This window comes from Hoplias malabaricus, chromosome 1, assembly GCF_029633855.1.
Source record: "Hoplias malabaricus isolate fHopMal1 chromosome 1, fHopMal1.hap1, whole genome shotgun sequence".
In the NCBI taxonomy this organism is placed as follows: domain Eukaryota; kingdom Metazoa; phylum Chordata; class Actinopteri; order Characiformes; family Erythrinidae; genus Hoplias; species Hoplias malabaricus.
Genome location: NC_089800.1, coordinates 30268771 through 30286218, shown reverse-complemented (window position 1 = coordinate 30286218; position 17448 = coordinate 30268771).

Sequence of the window (17448 nt, the reverse complement as noted above, 5' to 3'; positions counted from 1 at the left end):
CATTATAATATCTCAATTCAGTTTTGAAGACTTTTGAATTAGAATCCCTTATTTGCTGAGTAGAACCTTCAGGGAGAGCTTTCGCATTAGGCACAGAAACTTTAATGGATAAAATGCTATGCCAAGGCAATGAAACCATGGCTCTGTGTCTGTATGGTTTGTGCATTTGTGTTAGTTTTGATATTTAATACATAACCTGAACAGTCACTGGATTAGATGCACCTATCATGTTTCTATCATTGTCCATTTTATTAGCTCCACTGACCATACAGAAGCATTCTGTAAATCTACAGTTACAGACTGTAGTCCACCTGTTGCTCTGCATACATTGTTCACTCTCTTTCACGATGTTCATCAATGGTCAGGACCCCCACAGAGCAGGTATAGATTCTCTATGGGATTTAAGTTGGGCGAGTTTGCTGGCCAATCAAGCACAGTGATACTGTGGTTATTAAACCAGGTATTGGTAATTTTGGCCGTGTGGACAGGTGCCAAGTCAAACTGGAAAATGAATTCTGCATCTCCATAAAGCTTGTCAGCAGAGGGAAGCATGAAATGCTCTAAAATTTCCTGGTAGACTGCTGCGCTGACTTTGGACTTGATATAAGACAGTGGACCAACACCAGCAGATGACATGGCTCTTCAAACCATCACCGATTGTGGTAAATTCACACTAAACCTAAAGCAGCTTGGATTGTGTGCCTCTCCACTCTTCCTCCAGACTATGGTTCATCGATTTCCAAATTAAATACAAAATTGACTTTCGTCTGAAAACAAGACTTTGGACCACTGATCAACTGTCCAGTCCTTTTTCTCCTTGGCCCAGGTAAGATGCTTCTAGCCTTTTCTCTGGGTCATGAGTGACTTTGATACAAGGGATGCGACAGTTGTGGCATAATTCAAATACTTGAATGGCCTTTTCTTGACAATCCTTTCAAGGCTGCGGTTTTCCCTGTTGCTTTTGCACCTTTTTCTACCAAACGTTTTCCTTCCACTCAACTTTCCATTAATATGCTTGGATACAGCAAGAGGGTGTCAATGACTGCCTTCTGGACATCTGTCAAGTCAACAGTCTTCCCCTTGATTGTGTAGTGTACTGAACCACACTAAGGGACCATTTTAAAGGATTAGGAAGTGCAGGTGTTTTGATTATACAAATTGTCTGAGATGGGGCGGCACAGTAGCACAGCAGGTAGTGTAGCAGTCACACAGCGCCAGGGACCCGGAGGTTGTGGGTTCGAGTCCCGCTCCAGGTGACTGTCTGTGAGGATTGGTAGGTGGATTGGTGACTCAAAAGTGTCCATGGTGTGAGTGAATGTGTGTGTGTTGCCCTGTGAAGGACTGTATTCCTGCCTTGAGCCCAATGATTCCAGGTAGGCTCTGGACCCACCACAACCCTGAACTAGATAAGCGGTTACAGATAATGAATTGTCTGAGATTATGACTTTTGGGTTTTCACAGGCTGTAAGCCATAATCATGAACATTAAAATAAATAAATGCTTGAAATAGATCACTGTAATTTTCTATAATGATCTATATGATATGAGTTTCACTTTTTAAATTGAATTACTGAAATGTGTCAGGCTATGTAAACAGAAGAGACGCTCGCGTGTTTTTAGCAGGAACAGTTTTACTTCAGAGAAGTTAAAGTGCAAAGCACACCATAAAGAGAGAGCAGTCACAATCAAAAGGGCAATCTAAAGAATAGTGAGGTACAGGCTGAGGTCAAAAACACAAAGTATCAAACAATAGCAGTCCACCAGTCAAGAGAAACGTAAGAAATAGTCATACACAAGTTGGCTTTCATAAACCAGGTTCGCTCAGTAAGTAACAAAGAGTTAGCAATACTTCTCAAGTGGCAGATGCAAAAGCCTGGGTTTATATAGTAACTGAATGATTATGTCAAATACAAAACAGCTGCAACTTAAAACTCAGGTGACCTGGAGAGCACCAAAGAGTTCCCATTGGTTGATGGAGTCATGTGATCATCCGCTGAACCATGGGAACTAAAGTCTCCAGAGTAATTCACAGACTCAAGTGGTAATCCGGCATGAAGTGAGGGAGGAAGCAAGGTGTCCACAGAGACAGGTGTGATAAAAATGAATGAACTTTTTGATGAATTTATTGAGATGCACCTGTACATGTGTATATGGGATTAATCCTGACAAAGGTCCTTGCTAACCCACCACCCATTCAACATCCCCAGCTGAAATTCATCATTTTACACCTATAATAATATCTTGATATTGGAGGTTTGACATTTGCCAACCTGAACTGGATAAGCGGTTCCAGATAATGAATGAATGAATGAATGAATGAATGATATTTGCCAACTTTGAAGCACAATACAATGTTTAAGTAATTCAATAAAATTCAATAAAAATATATAAAAAAATTATTTAAACAATTAAAAGAGAGTGCAGAAGAGAACATTTGACATATTATAAACAGGTTGTTAAGGACAATTTTTAAAGTTACCATTTTGAGAAACTCACTCAGTAAACTTTATATCTCTTTAAGATGTTTGTTGCTCTTTTCCATGCTCTAGTAATTCTATTAAGGATGTAAGTAAATATAAACACTCTTTCACTGGATTCTGAAATTCAAAGTTGGTGAATATCTGTTGAATATTCAATGTCCAGTACTTGGATAATTATATATCTGTCTTTCAAGCCCTGTTTTTGATTTCACAGATAATCCTGTCATGCAGAAATCAGAAGGTAACCCAAAACATATTCTACTCTAACCGGGAACAGCTGCAGTCTAGGAACATACTTGACAAAGTGTTTACATTCACATGTCCAGTGTTAGTGAGGCAGTGATGTCAATCAAGAGCTATTGAGGAACTCTTTGTTTTGGGAATAGTTTTAGGATGATTGGATTAGGAACATGGTTCTAAGAAGTTACAGTTATGTTTAACACATGCTCACTGTATGTTTATACATGACCCATAGGGTTTTGTTTTTTATCAGGCAGAGTCTGTCCAATCACAGCGCTGTACCCGCATTTATGTGAGAGCATGAAGACAAGGTTAACCACAGCAACACAGACACAACGAGTACATAGAAATAAGCACTGAGTAAAAACTGAGAAGAAAGAGAACCAAGTGAAAACAGCTAAAAACCAGAGCTTCGGCTCCTTGCTCCTCACTGCTGTATTCTTGGGTCGGGGTGAAAAGCGAGCATCACATTATCACTTAAAGGAACAGGTGCTGAGACTGGATGTTCAGAACAGGGCTGTTTAGATGTTGAATAATGCTGCTGTACTGTTTCTTCCTTATGGTATTTTGACCAAAGCAGGTCACAGACATTTTATTAAAGCCCCAGAATTATGTTTGGGAAAAGAGGGACAATTTGTCCCATCAAAACAAAACAAACAAACAAACTTTACAACTGTCAAAATACAACCACACCATAAACATTATTTTACAAAGAGAAACTTTATCAATTTGTTCCCTGGGAAATCCCATAAAACCATAAATTTGTGTAAATACTACAACATATTCAAGTGTAAGTTCTACAACAAATATCTACATATTTTTTTAAAGTCATTTAGACATAAGTCTTGAAAATATACATATGTCGTACTGTGTATCAATCATTCCTCTTTCCGTAGACCTAAGGGTCGTGGTGTTTGGGTGGAAGTTTTCTGGGAAGACCTCGCTGATCAATGCTGTGTTTAGAAAAGAGTTGTTTCCAAATAAGAAGAGGACAGCTCAGTGTAAGAAATTATGGGATAATGTTTGTGGAAGAGACCTGACATTGGTTGACACTCCAGGCTGGTGGAAGCACATTCCCCTGAGTGACACTCCACACTTTCTGAAACACGAGCTTGTTCGAGGAGTTTATTTGTGTGATCCAGGGCCCCACGCTATCCTAGTGGTCATTGAGATTGATATTCCATTCACAGAGAAATACAGGAAAGCTGTACAGGATCACCTTGGACTTCTGGATGATCAGATCTGGACACATGCTCTTGTGGTGTTCACTAGAAGCTATGCTTTGGGGGACAGAACTATAGAAGAGTACATTAAAACAGAGGGTGAATCTCTCCAGTGGGTGATAGAAAGATGTGGGAACAGATATCATGTGTTTGACAGTGCAGACTTTGATACATCTCAGGTGACACAGCTGCTGGAAAAGATTGAGGACATGCAAAAAAAATGATGGGTCTTACTTCCAAACTGAGGCAGAAAAACTGGAGGCGGCTGATGAGTGGAAGAAGACTGTGAAGGCCAAAGTGCAGAGTTTTAAAACTACAACAGCAAAAAACTAATCTGAACAAAGTGGGTAAGTTCCATTAAGATCCATAAATATTGGCATTTTTGAAAAAGATGGAAAAGAAGTACATTTTTAAATTAATACTGGAAAAACAAACAAACAAACAAACACACAAAAAAATATTTTAATGGGCAGTTTTAATTATATATATATATATATATATATATATATATATATATATATATATATATATATATATATATATATAAGCAGTTTTTAATTATAGAACTTGCCTGTGTATATTTTGGTCATTTTTGTTTTGAAATCTGAAAATTTTATAATCATGCCATTTTAGAGTATAATTTAATCAGATTTCAGTTCAGACATAAAAAAAATCTTTATTCTCCAGAAGCATGCAGTGTAGTGGAAATTATTGTTGTGTACGATGGTCTTTTTTTTTGCCATGCATAAAATCATTTCAGAGTATGATTGAGACCTGTTATGCTGAGTTATGCTGACTCCAGTTGGAAGACTCCAGCAAAGAAGTTCCGTAGCGATGAAAACGTGTCTCAAACAGAGTCACAGTCCTGCAGTAAGTAAATTAGTTCACCTCTTATTAAATTGGCATCTCATTTATAGACTAAGTTGCGTGACCAGCTGATGGAGGCAAGAAGTGATTTTATACACAGGAATGTCTGTGAGATACTGTAATAAAGCCTGTGTGATAAATCACAAGGAACATTATACAGTTCCAAAAGCTGTCATTCAAGAGGGAGTAAAGTAAAAGAATTTGACAGAAATATATACAGAAAGATATACCTATGAACTTAAAACCTAAGGATAGAGATGCACTTGCTGTGTGACCATGCATTCGCGTGGACTACTGTCTGTGTCATAAACATAAGGGTAGAGATATATTTGTTAACTACCTGCTCATGTATTCACCATGGATGCTTTTCATATCCCGGAGTACATTTGGTGCATCAGTTGTGCATGTCCTCAGAAAAAAAACGCTACATGTACGCAAGGTGCAGTACACAGTGCAGGCAAAAACTGTATCACAATTCTTGAAGGTTCTGAAGAAGACTGTGTGGTCTATGCAAACATATGGTCAAAGTATATTCCTACCCTAAGTGCTCATGTACTTGCCTATGGGCTACACTTATAACTGAAGTTTTCCAGAGGGCAGACCGGGGAAAGATGCAGGTAATTGCATATTTGTCTCTGACAAGGCCTTCTTCAAAACTTTTGGCATTCTGATGCAGTTTTTGCCCACACTGCCCCTACCTTTTACCTGAGTACATGTAGCTTTTATTTTCTGAAGTCCTGCTGATTTCTGAGGACGTTTATTTTCAACCCGGTCACACACCTATTCGTGATATAGTCACATATATAGGGGACTGCAATTCGTGACATAGTCGCATATTTTTGACATTTTATGCGACAATATCACGATAAGTGATATGGCAAGTACCATACCATACCGTCGTATCCATGCCCCGTGTCATGCGACAGTAACACGAAAACTCCTTCTCATTAAGGCGTCATTACCATCTGTTAGTCTTATTTTTATTTATGGAAAATATAACGTTACTAAATAATTATTTGCTAAAATATCGAAGCAAATAATGGCTAGAGAAATGCCCTTTTCAGTATTAACCTTTTGAAAATTTGTCAAAATAACGTTAAGTGAAAGAAATGTTCTCGTTAGAGTTAAAGCTAAAATAGGACACCAATAATAATCAATGCCTAATAGAAATATTATAATAAAATACTTTATGCCTTTGATGGAATAAGAACCTATGTTATGTAATTCGCATTATGCCTTTTTCTATGTTATGAGTAATGACGCCTGTAATGAGGAAGAGTTTTCGTGTTACTGTTGCATAGTGTTTGTATGGTAATTACCTATACACTTATGATCGTGATATTCTCGCATAAAATGTCAAAAATATGTGACTATGTCACAAATTGCAGTCCCCTATACAGTGCCTTGTGAAAGTATTTGGCCCCTTTGCAACTTTTCAACCTTTTGCCACATTTCAAACATAAAGATATAAAATTTTAATTTTTTATGAAGAATCAACAACAAGTGGGACACAATCGTGAAGTGGAATGAAATTTATTGGATGTGTCAAACTTTTTTAACAAATAAAAAGCTGAAAAGTGGGGCATGCAATATTATTTGGCCCCCTTGCGTTAATATTTTGTATCGCCACCTTTTGCTGAAATTACAGCTGCAAGTAGCTTGGGGTATGTCCCTATCAGTTTTGCACATCAAGAGACTGAAATTCTTGCCCATTCTTCCTTGCAAAACAGCTCGAGCTCAGTGAGGTTGGATGGAGAGCGTTTGTGAACAGCAGTCTTTAGCTCTTTCCACAGATTCTCGATTGGATTCAGGTCTGGACTTTGACTTGGCCATTCCAACACCTGGATACATTTATTTGTGAACCATTCCATTGTAGATTTGGCTTTATGTTTTGGATCATTGTCTTGTTGGAAGATAAACTCCGTCCCAGTCTCAGTCTCTTGCAGACTCCAACGGGTTTTCTTCCAGAATGTTCCTGTATTTGGCCCCATTCATCTTCCCTGTCCCTGTTGACGAAAAGCAAACCCAAACCATGATGCTGCCACCACCATGTTTGACAGTGGGGATGGTGTGTTCAGGGTGATGAGCTGTGTTGCTTTTACGCCAAACATATCATTTTGCTTTGTGGCCAAACAGTTCGATTTTGGTTTCATCTGACCAGAGCACCTTCTTCCACATGTTTGGTGTGTCTCCCAGGTGGCTTGTGGCTAACTTTAAATTAGACTTTTTATGGATATCTTTGAAAAATGGCTTTCTTCTTGCCACTCTTCCATAAAGGCCAGATTTGTGCAGTGTATGACTGATTGTGGTCCTATGGACAGACTCTCCAACCTCAGCTGTAGATCTCTTCAGTTCATCCAGAGTGATCATGGTCCTTTTGGCTGCATCTCTGATCAGTCTTCTCCTTGTTTGAGATGAAAGTTTAGAGAGATGGCCGGGGCTTTGTAGATTTGCAGTGGTCTGATACTCCTTCCATTTCAATATGATTGCTTGCACAGTGCTCCTGGATGTTTAAAGCTTGGGAAATCTTATTGTATCCAAATCCGGCTTTAAACTTCTCCACAACAGTATCTCCGACCTGCCTGGTGTGTTCCTTGGTCTTCATGATGCTCTCTGCGCTTTGAACAGAACCCTGAGACTATCACAGAGCATTTATACCGAGACTTGATTACACACAGGTGGATTCTATTTATCATCATCAGTCATTTGGGACAACATTGGATCCTTCAGAGCAAACTTCTGGAGTGAGTTTGCTGCACTGAAAGTAAAGGGGCCGAATAATATTTCAGTTTTTTATTTGTTAAAAAAGTTTGACACATCCAATAAATTTAATTCCACTTCACGATTGTGTCTCACTTGTTGTTGATACTTCACAAAAAATTAAAAATTTATATCTTTATGTTTGAAGCCCGCAAAAGTTTGAAAAGTTAAAGGGGGCCGAATACTTTCGCAAGGCACTGTATATGTGACTATATCACAAGTAAGTGTGAGACCGGGTTGTTATTTTTAACCAACGCACCAAACTAATGCAGTGAGGCAGACATGAGGAGTATGCAAATGCTTAGTTAACAGCATTGAATCTTACAATTCATTCATTCATTATCTGTAACCGCTTATCCAGTTCAGGGTCATGGTGGGTCCAGAGCCTACCTGGAATCATTGGGCGCAAGGCAGGAATACACCTTGGAGGGGGCGCCAGTCCTTCACAGGGTAACACACACAGACTCACTCACACCTACCGACACTTTTTTTTGAGTCGCCAATGCACCTACAAACGTGTGCTTTTGGGACTGTGGGAGGAAACACACCAAACTCCTCACAGACAGTCACCCGGAGCGGGAATCGAACCCACAACCTCCAGGTCCCTGGAGCTGTGTGACTGCGACACCTGCTGCGCCACCATGCTGCCCCTCTTACAATTCAGTTAAAAATCTTTCTACAAAAACATCATGTCTAACATGTTATTATCTGCTTTTAAATTTCTTGCATAATATCGTTTAAACTCGCACAATACAAGCTCCTCCCTCAGTCACCTCCTTTCTGTCTTCCATCTGGATTTCTTGCGTCATCTGAACAATGTGACTGAAAACAACCTATTGAAAAAAGAATGCCAAAAAAATAGTCAGTATTTTGTTGAATTATTCACTATACTAATATGTGGTGCAAGCCAATGTCACTGTGTTTCTGTGTCTACATGAACATTTTGGAGCAGGTTATATAACAGAGAACATACATCTTAAACTGAAAGATCATATTAGAGAGAAGCTTGATTGGGAGTGGAGCAGACGAGAAGAAACTATAATTGCAAGATTCTAGGAAGCAAGGAGGAAGACCAGTTTTGGTGAGCAGCAGATCTTTAACAATATAACTGCTATTTTAATGATACTGCACACTTAAACTGATGGGTTCTCTTGCAAAAACAATAACTATTACCATCATGTATACTCAAGAGCAATATTTATAGTGACATTAATTATAAAAGTCTTTATTACTTTTTTCAGACACACAGGAGTTTCTAGACAGAGTTTCAGAGGTGATAGCTGAATTTTCCAGAAGGACAGATAGAAGTATGGGAAGCCCGCCTGACTGTGAGTTTCTTTACAATACCCACTTTAACAATTAGCTATTGTAACCTGTTAACCTGTCTATAGCATTACAATAAAAATATGATGTTCATTGCAGTAAGTGAGATCAGTTCAGAGATTCAGACCCAGGATCAAAGTGATAAGAAAGTGTCTCAAACAGAGTGGCTCTCCTGCAGTGAGTAAATCAGTTCCCCTGTACATTATACCAACCTTGTTTCCAGAGAAGTTGGGGCATTTTGTTTAAAATTTTAGTTCTCACTCACCCATTATTGCTCATTATCTGTAACCGCTTATCCAGTTCAGGGTCGCGGTGGGTTTGGAGCCTACCCAGAATCATTGGGCACAAGGGATACACCCTGGAGGGGGCACCAGTCCTTCACAGTGCTGAAAGTTCAGTTACATCACCCTTCTTTTTAATGGCATCATTAAATCATTTGGGAACTGAGGAGACTGTGATAATATTGTAACATTTCAATATTTTATTCATTCTCATTTGATACAAGATTTTAGCTGCTTTAGAGATCTGAGCCCTCCTGCTGAGCTCGTGAACACAAGAGAAAAGTAGCCAATGTGTTTTGGGCTAAACACAACCCCCTGAAGCACACAAAAGCTGTTATATTTCCTATAATCTTTTAATTAAAACATGTTATCAATGACACCATCCAGTTCCACTGCAGTGGAAACGCACCAATAAGGTTCCAAATTAGGTTCACAAAAGGTTCCAAATTAAGTTCACAAAAGGGAACCGTTTGGTTCCTCATTGGTGGAAAAGCATTATTAGTTTAAAAAAAAGTTAATTCATTCATTATCTGTAACCGCTTATCCAATTCAGGGTTGCGGTGGGTCCAGAGCCTAGCTGGAATCATTGGGCGCAAGGCGGGAATACACCCTAGAGGGGGCGCCAGTCCTTCACAGGGCAACACAGAGACACACTCACACATTCACACCTGTGGACACTTTGGAGTCACCAATCCATCTACCAACGTGTGTTTTCGGACCATGGGAGGACACCGTAGCACCCGGAGGAAAACCACGCGGACGCGGGGAGAACATACCAAACTCCTCACAGACAGTCACCCGGAGCGCAACTAGAACCCACAACCTCCAGGTCCCTGGAGCTGTGTGACTGCGACACTACCTGCTGCACCACTGTGCCGCCCTTAAAAAAATAGTGACTCTGTCCAAACATTTTAAAGTGTGTTGCAGGCATTTGAAATGTTCATATTTAGCGTTGTCCACTGACATCTATGAAAATATTTTCTTTTTAAACTTCACACAGATTCCTTTTTTGTTTTTCATTTTACAAACTGCCCACATTTTCTAGAAATTGTTTTGCATTAGACTGTTGATTAATTTGTTTAGACAAAAGTAATCCAGTTTTCAAAATTTGTAAGAATTGTGTTCATATTCTAAAATATTTTCTATAATCTAGATAAATTTAACCTGCAACTGGAAGATCATATTAAAGGTATATTTGAGCAGGAGTGGTCCAGACGAGAAGACGCATTAATGGAAAGAGTCCTGGACATTATGAGAATACCCATATATGGTGAGCAGCAGATCTTTGTGGGGAAAAGCAGTTCTTTCTGGTTTGTGTATGTTCAGAAGCGCTGGAATGGTATGTTTAGAGGGGAAATGGCTATTGTTTGTATGTGGCTGAGGTTTGTCTGTAGGTTTTTAATTCACTGTTTGCATTTCCACAGAAACTCATTTGTGTTGTAATTCTGAACCATTTTCATGTTTTCATTTTCATGCAGTTAGTGCTCTCATGAATTTGGAGACATTTCCACCTTAAGTGATCTGAAAGAGTAAAAATAAGTCAATATTGCCCACCTTTGGAGCAGGAATAGAACAATATCCACATTTCGGTTTTTGCTTTTTAACATTTGACTAAAAAATTCCATATGCCTCTGCCATGAGCAGAGAGAGAGAGACTAGCATACCAGACAGAGACAGTCTGTTTTTTACCCATTTACAGACACTGGGGTTTCTTAAACACATTAGACTTTTGAAATCGTGAAATTCGCCCTTACAGTGGAAATGACTCTAAATCCAGGAGTATGCTAACTGCATGAAAGTAAATACAGACAGAATGTGCTACAAAACTGAACAGCTGAATGAGTTTCTGTGGCAATTAAAAAAAAACAAATTAAAATTTGCAAACAAACAGCCACATACAAACAAAAATCATTTTTTCATGAAACATATCATTTCAACTTAACAGTGTTTCCCCAAATTTGTAGACATTACTTTTAATAGTCTGGGTTTCTGTTTGTAACCTTGCCCTGTTGGTGACAGAGGTTTGTTTTCCACAGAGGCTCTGTCTGAACCATCTGAAAATGAGAAAGAGAGAACCACACAGAAAGTGTCTCAGTGGTTTGAGAGGTGCTCTGAAGGATATTCATCAGCATCAGGCTACAGTGTGTCAGACACATGATGTGACTATATACGAAATCAATGATCCCCTACTGCAGAAATCAAACATGATCACCACTGTAATACTCACTTTTTTCATTTACACTTTTTTCACTACCTTTTTGGGCTGCTGTATTGTTTGTATATGGAAACTGATGCAAATTGTTTTGTTATATTTAAAAGCTGATTTTTGTTATAACAGTTGTATAATATGTATCTACTTATAAAAGCTGTAGGTGTTGCTGTCACTGTGGAGAAGAATGGATTGTTTCGTTATTAGGAGTTCTTTCCCACCAATTTACCAATCTATTTGTCACGCTCTTGTCCTGCCGTGTCTGTTTTCCCACATGGCTTTATTTGTTATTGTTCATGTCTACGCCCTAGTCCCACCTTTGTTCCTCCTCCTCATTGTCTCATTTGTAATCCTGCCTCCTCGTTGTCTGTTCCAGGTGTCCCTTGTCTGTGTTGTGTATTTAAGTTCCTTTGTGTCACTTCCTGTTTGTTGAACATTCCACCTTTGTTTTGTGCTCTCTGGTCTGTCTGTTTCTCATGCCCTCCAAGTCAGACTTTGTCTCTTTTGTCTCTTGTCTCTTTGTGTGTTTACTCTGTTTATTTCTGTGTTCAAGTTTAGTCTGCTTTAGCTCTTCCATGTTTAGTTCTGTTTGGTTCTCTGTCTAGTTTCAGTCTGTTTAGCTTTCTCTGTTTAAGTCTCTGTTCAGTTCTCTCTGTCTAGGTTTGTCTTTCTATCTCTATGTCTAGGTTTAGTCTGTTTAAGCTTTCTCTGTTTAGCTCTATCTGTCTAGGTTTGTCTGTCAGTTTCCTGTTAGTCCAGTTCCCTCTCTGTCTGTCTAAGCCCCTCTGTCCAGGTCATCCTGTCCACGTCTCTCTGTGTCAGTCTTTCTTTATTTAAGTATTCTGTTTTGTTATCTTTTGTTTAAATAAAGTCACTGTGTTATAGCAAGTGCGTCCGCCTTGGTCAGTCCGCTCAGTCCTGACAGAATGTCCAACCCAATAAAGGACGCAGCTAGTACAGATGGTTATTTTCAGAGGCTAAATGAAGTCCAAGCATCTATATTCCAGGCTATAGTCAAGTCTAGGAGTACAGACGAGGCAGCTTATGGACAAGGTGTCTACTTGAGCGTGAGTCGAAGGTGCCGGCGAAAGCAGCGTGCTGGAGTCTCCCCCTCGCTGGAGGATTACCCCCTCAGGCATGGGGAAAGTTTTTGTGGGGGGTTGAGGGTAGGGGCTGTTAGCCTCAAACTTCAGGACATGGGAGGTGAGGGTAACAGGGGCGCAGCTCTGGGGGATCTACGGTTGAAGAAGTCCCTCAAGAGTGCACCCATCAGACCCCCTAAACTCTCAACAGCTCCAGTATGTGCCCTGTGAACAGCACAAGTCCCAGCCTCCATGGACGTCGCCACAGGGCCCCCTGCTCTTCGTACTTTATTGCCTAACACTATGATTATTAGTGTTTATGGTTAAATATATATATATAGTATTTAAACATTAGAATAATATGGGACCTGTTTAATCAATAACAAGGAAAACATCCTAGCTACCCATTTTGATAAACAAATATTTAATACTTAGTGCTTCTTAGTGCTTTAAACATGGTAACACTTTACAATACGGGTGCACAAATAATCATATATTAATACGTCATTAATGATCTCCTCATAGTGAATTAATACATACATTAATGCTTAATATCTCAGGAAATAAAGGATATACATTAATGACCACATTAGTCATACATAAATTAATTAAGATCCTTTACATATTGGATCTATTTGGATACTGTGTGTTACATATCTTTGTGCATTGCTGTAGGCAAAATTATAGGCAGGGACATAAGCAGTGATTAAGATTATTATGAGTTTAGTAGGTGTGTAAAATGGTTACCAGATCATAAATAATTCACAACTTGTGAACCTGTGACTAATATGGTCTTTTTTTCTGCCACTTTACTCTGTGTGTAAGTGGGTTAAGCAAATTAATTAATTAATTAATGTGGCCAATAGCAATCCTGAAATCAAGAGTGACCTTATGAAATATTTACAAAGCTCTTAATAAACTCATAATAATCTTAATCACTGCTTTTGTCCCTGCCTATAATTTTGCCTACATCAATGCACAACAATATGTATCCAAATAGATCCCATATGTAAATGAAGCAGAAGCAAAAAGAGATTCCAGAAACAAAATACCTGACTGGAAAAATAAAAAATAAACCAAAGCAATGAAAGCAAAACTGGGAAAATGCAAACAAAAATCAGCATCAAAAACTGCAAAGAGTAATACAATAACCAAGTATCATTTTAAAATATACTTTTGATATATACTTTTCTGTTTTGCATTCAAAATATATACTTTCTGGTCTTGATTCTAAGAATGTTACTTACAGATTTATTTTTGCTTTAGTAGAACTTTTGACAAAATTCACTCCATAGGTTAATGTCATCTTTACGTTTTTATAATGATGGCTTTTTAAAAGTAAAAAAAAAATTTTTTTAAATACAACCATACCCTGAAAATATGGTAGGTATGTATTAGGTACACAATTTGGAATGTTCTTAAAATACTTGGTTAAGCAGGCTAAATGCCATTTGGTTTAACAAAACAAACAAACAAAAAAATCCTTGAAAAATAAATCAGTTTCAATTTCTCTGGGTATGAAAGCCCCTGGCTGGCCTATTTGAGTGGGTTAGCCTTATTATTTTAAACATTGATAAACATTTTAAAATGTTTATCAAGGTTGCACCTTATTACCAAAAAAATTCCTTCACCTGTTTCCAGGTAATGATATCTTGTTTTCTCTCTCTAACATTGTACCTGTTTTTCTCTCAGAGCTAAGGATCACGTTGCTGGGTTGAGTGATTTCTGGGAAGAGCTCGGCTGGGAATGTCATCCTCAATAGAAATGCATTTGCTCTTGGTCAGTCTACTCTTAAATGTATAAGAGCACAGGGGGAGGTGGATGGGAGACCAGTTACTGTGCTGGACACACTGTCGTTACCACGACATGTTAATCTTGTATCTAGTCTAACTATAATAATTGAAAGAATAAGTTCAAATAAAAGTTTCTAGTTCTTTTAAAAAATACTTGAAAGACGACCTCTTGGAAGATCAGTAGGTTCTTTATTTTCTTAAAGCATTGGGGAGCAGTCCCAGAAGGCCTCCCGCGGACTCACTCACACAGACACAAGCCACAACCACAGCTTACATAGTTACCTTTTGGGGTGAGATCATCTCGTCCCTCCTATTTTTTTTTATTAGGTTGCATTCCATAGGACACAAAATGGTCCTATATCATAAGAGCCCAATTAAAAAGTATCCTTGTCTTCTAAGGAAGTCGTATATCATACTGTACCAGACAATCTCATGCTACACCATTCTCCTTTTTTTCTACAGTTCAGGCCCCAGTTATAAAATCAAGTATCCCTTTGGCCATTTTAATATTTTTTGCCATAAAACTCATTTGTTTAAAATAATTCTCATGTCTCAGTATTATTTGTTTATTACAGTCACATGTTTTCTATATTATTTGTTTATTACAGTCACATGTCTCTATATTCTTGCCTCTGGGGAAATGTCCCATGCCTGATCTATGAAGAAGTGGATTCAAATGTTTTTCATATGCTCACATTTTTCAAGAGACATTCAAGACATTCAAGAGAATATGAGACTTCTTGGAGAACAATTGTGGAGACACACCATTGTACTTTTCACCTCAGGTGACATGCTCGAAACTCACCCATAGAGGAGCATATTGAGAGTGAAGGAGAAGCTCTCCAGTGGGTGATTGAGAAATGTGGGAACAGATATCACGTCTTCAACAATGAAGACAGAAAGAACCACGTTCAGGTTACAGAGCTGCTTCAGAAGATTGATGAGATGGTGACTAGAAACAGTACATTTCAACTGAATATGGAGACAGTCTGTAAATTTCATGCAGGACCAGAAGTGGACACACAAGCAGACACCAGCGTGACTGAGAGTGATTTACAGGATATTGTCAGATTAGTGGATGAAGAATGGTGAAGAAGGGATGAGGATCTTCTAAAAAGATAATCAAAATTCATAGCTGGAGTCCACAGAAAGACAGATAAGTCTACAGATGTCTCCTCTGAGTGTGAGTTTCTTTGTAATACACACATCATCTGTTAACATGTTAATTCTGTGTTGCTACAATAAAATATTAACATGTCTTTGTAGTAAGGGTGATCAAAGACTCAGATGCAGGGTCACAGTGATGAGAAAGTGTCTGAAATACAGTCCTGCAGTGAGTAAATCTGTTCACTTCTACATTATATTAAACTGCCATCTGATTTGGACATTTAGATATGTCAAGGAAACGTTAAGCGAGCTTGGATGTGGTGAGCAGCAGCTCTTTAAACATAACATACTAGAGACAGTATTTTAATGACACTGTTCATTTCAACTGATTGGTTCTCTTGTAAAACATTTAATGATCACCAGCATTTATACTCACTCTTTTGGATGACCTATAGATTATTTAAATGGAATAAGCAACCAGTGGTTTTCCTTGTATATTTTTTCCCTTATTCCTTTTTCACAGAGCCCTGGGTACTTGGTGAAGAATTTAAAAGAAAGGAAAAACCGTTTCTAAACAGAGTTTCAGAGGTGATAGCTGAATTACCTAGAAGGGCAGATAATAGTATGGAGTTCCCTCCTGAATGTGAGTTTGTTTATATTAACCACATCATTATCTGTTGGTAACATGTTAAAGTCTGTAGTTTTACAAAAGAAACATCATGACATGTCCTTTGTAGTAAGTGAGATGAGTTCAAAGACTCCAACAGAGGATCACAGCGATGAGGAAGTGTCACAAACAGAGTCACAGTCAAGTAAGTAAATCAGTTCACCTCTACATTGTATAACCCCTGTTCCCAGAGAAGTTTGGGCATGTTGTAAAATGCATTAAAATAATCTATGATTTTTTTTAATTCTCTTGGAGATTTGTTTATTAACAAAAAGCAAGTTTTCCAATGTTGTCTCTGAAACTGAGATTTCTCCAGACTCCCTGAATGTTCCACTGTGTTATGGACGACAGATGATGAAATTCTTTGCCATCTTGAACTGTTAAACAGTTTTACAATTCTCTCTACACCCCCTCACTGCTGCAGAGACTGAGCCTTTGATGAATACAATGTTTATAACTTTTGTATTGTACAGCTTGTAGTGAAATGGTTAAAAACGTTTAAACTAGAATGTTCTATAAACTTTTCACTCTTATATTCCTTCTATCCCAATGTGTGCAATCAACTTGATCATTGAAAACCTGGGAAATCTTTTCTTTGTGATGTTGTGAAGTTTCAAAACTATTAACACATCACAGATTATTATTATTATTATTAATTAATTTATTTATTTTTAATCCAGCGGTCCCTGGAGCTGTCTGACTGCGACACTACCTGCTGTGCCATCGTGCTGCCCGCCCATTATTATTATTATTATTATTATTTATGTCCACATTTTCAGAAAATTGGATTTGGATTCAATTGTTGTATAATTTGATCTGTTGAACATATTCTAGATTGGATTATACAAAAGTTTTCAGAATTATATTGCATACTGAACTATTATAGATAAAAATACCATGAAAGTACTCCCCAAGCTGGTGGGTGGTAACAATTGAAATCTTTCCTTTGTGCTTTTGTCCGTTAAATAAAACTTCAGGAAAATTAACACTTGTCTTGTTTTATACATTTAACAAAAATTGAAATTTTCTGTAAACGGGTTTGTGTTAAATTGCTTAATTTGTAATATTGTAATATTTTAACAATTTTATATGATACAGATAAAGGACCCTGCCCCTGAAAGATCATACGAAAGAGATGCTTGATCGGGAGTGGTGTAGACGAGAAGAGGCGTTAATGGGAAGAGTTCTGGAAATGTTGAGTGAGCTCAGATGTGGTGAGCAGCAGATCTTTAATTATTATTTTGTTTTTATTCTAGTCTGACATTGTTTTGAATGTGTTGTAAATTAAAAAATGTTATAGAATATAGAAATATCTTAATAGTTAGGTGTTAAGTCTAAGGTTAAGGTCAAGTAACTGTTTCATGACACTATTCTTTTTTCCACAGAGGTTATGTCTGAAACGTCTGAACATAAGAA